The 1,945-nt window shown below is 34.5% G+C and overlaps 1 protein-coding gene across 1 annotated transcript in view; it reads left to right on the top strand.

Moving 5' to 3' along the window:
* Window positions 1-1,945, top strand: part of LOC105819368 (chromosome unknown open reading frame, human C2orf69) — a 20,310-nt gene that overhangs the window by 14,518 nt on the left and 3,847 nt on the right. The gene's annotated exons all lie outside the window — the stretch shown is intronic.

Here is a 1,945-nt window from a genome sequence, read left to right as displayed (position 1 = left end):
ATAGACCCTAATGTTAAAAATTATGACCAGGGAAATAAATTTAAAACTTCCCAAAGGGGTCATCTTTAGCTTTCTAAATACTATATTGTAACCTCAAATCTCTCAGCTAAGAGGGAATATTATTAAATGGAGTAACTATCACCAGCCACCAACTATGTACCTGCTGCCCTTGAACTATCCCCTTGCATTTTGTAGCCTTGAACTATCTCCTATGAAGTACATATTAGTTCTATTTTAAAGATGGAAATAGCTTCATAAAAGTTATTTAACTTGTAATAAGGTCATCCAGTTTGCTTCCCCACTGAGCAACTTAATTACAATGAATATTCACAGTGGGCAAATTGTAATCTGTTTTACTTCCAAGTTTTCTACATGACTCTGGATTTATACTTTGTACAGATTCTCTCCTACTGGTTAAGAAAAAAAGAAAAAACTAAGGAAGATTTATTCAAAGCTGACTATAAGTACTGTGCAAACTAAGAGGGGTTTTATCTTTTTCCTTCCTGAAGGAAAAGGAATCATTAAGAAATTCTTTGCTTAGCCTAAGAAGTAATCAAAGATCAAAATCTGACAATTAGATCTAGCTAATATGTTAAAACAATTCTTTTTCTGATGGACTCTTTTTTCATCTTTGTTGACCTGAGTAACTTCATTATCTCTTTCCAAAGATGCTTAGGAAATTCAGAATTTTTTATATACTTTCCCTTATTTACTATAATTTGCTTTTTATATCTGGAATTAATCCAACTCCAAACACAGGACTTGAGTGGGTGGATTATCTTCAATAGAGAAAATGATTTTCTCCATAATTAAAACGTACCAAATTGACGTACTCAGAGATCGCTTTAGCGGGCACATTTGTGTTCAGTAAATATATTTGGTCTTTCTTCAGTGACATTACAATATAATTACTAGGTGCAAAACAAAGAACAGCACACATCCACACACAATGGCTCACTGTTTTCAATGACATTATTAGGATCTCTCATTTATTATTCACTCTTTAAAACAAATTCTTCTTTTAAAAAAGGGATAGGTGAAAAAAAATATCTAGTGGCAAAACTTTAATTAGGTTAAGGTTTAGACATAGGTATAAATTAAAACTGATTTATTCTCTAACATTCAAAAACGAAAAAAAGGGGCAGACCTGACATTGGGTGGCAAGAAAGACCAGGATCAGATCAAACATTTGTTTTGGACAAATCACAAAACTAATAATTCAAATCACTGTCATCAAATCCAGTAATTCTCAGTCCTGATTATGCATTGAAACACGTTGTGAAGTCTATACCAAAACCCAATATACTGAATCAAAGTCTACAAAGTTGTGGCCTTGGCACCTGCATGTTTAAAAAAGCTCATCAAAAGATTCTAATTCTAGGGAAAAAAAAGATGCTAGGCAAATGTAGCAGACATTGTTGGTTGCCGACCTTTTTGCCTTTCCTATCAGAAACCTGATTTAAAAAAAATTATTCATTCCCCCATATATACCTCATACGCCTCAAAGGAAGAGGATTCTATTCTTAGCTCCACTAGACCCAACTGCCTTGTATAGATGGACAGGTGTAAGCCACTTTTGAGCAATAAGACCCAAAAATTTGAAAGTGAATTCTGGGAAAGCTTTCTCATATTAAGACAGAGCCCCTGGAATCTAGCCTGACTCTTCCACTGCATGTAAATGAAGATGCACAAGGCCCCAACTGCTACTGGCAATCATCCCATGACCACGAGGGTAGCCAGCCTTAGGATGATGCCAATGCTGTGGTTGAAAAGAGGGGAAAAAAACTCCTAAGTTTCTTGACATTAATGAATTACTGGATTGGAAACACTGAAGTCCATTCTATCAGTGGATTTCATGTATCATGATTCAATATATTTTCTTACTAAGTCATTTTAAATTGGATTTTTAGTGATTTGCAACTGAAAGCTAATGGTCCCAGTATTC

The sequence above is a fragment of the Propithecus coquereli genome, unplaced genomic scaffold (assembly GCF_000956105.1).
Source record: "Propithecus coquereli isolate 6110/MARCELLA unplaced genomic scaffold, Pcoq_1.0 Scaffold113, whole genome shotgun sequence".
NCBI lineage: Eukaryota > Metazoa > Chordata > Mammalia > Primates > Indriidae > Propithecus > Propithecus coquereli.
The sequence above is the reverse complement of the archived record's forward strand: the minus strand, read 5'-3'. Positions and strand labels throughout refer to the sequence as shown.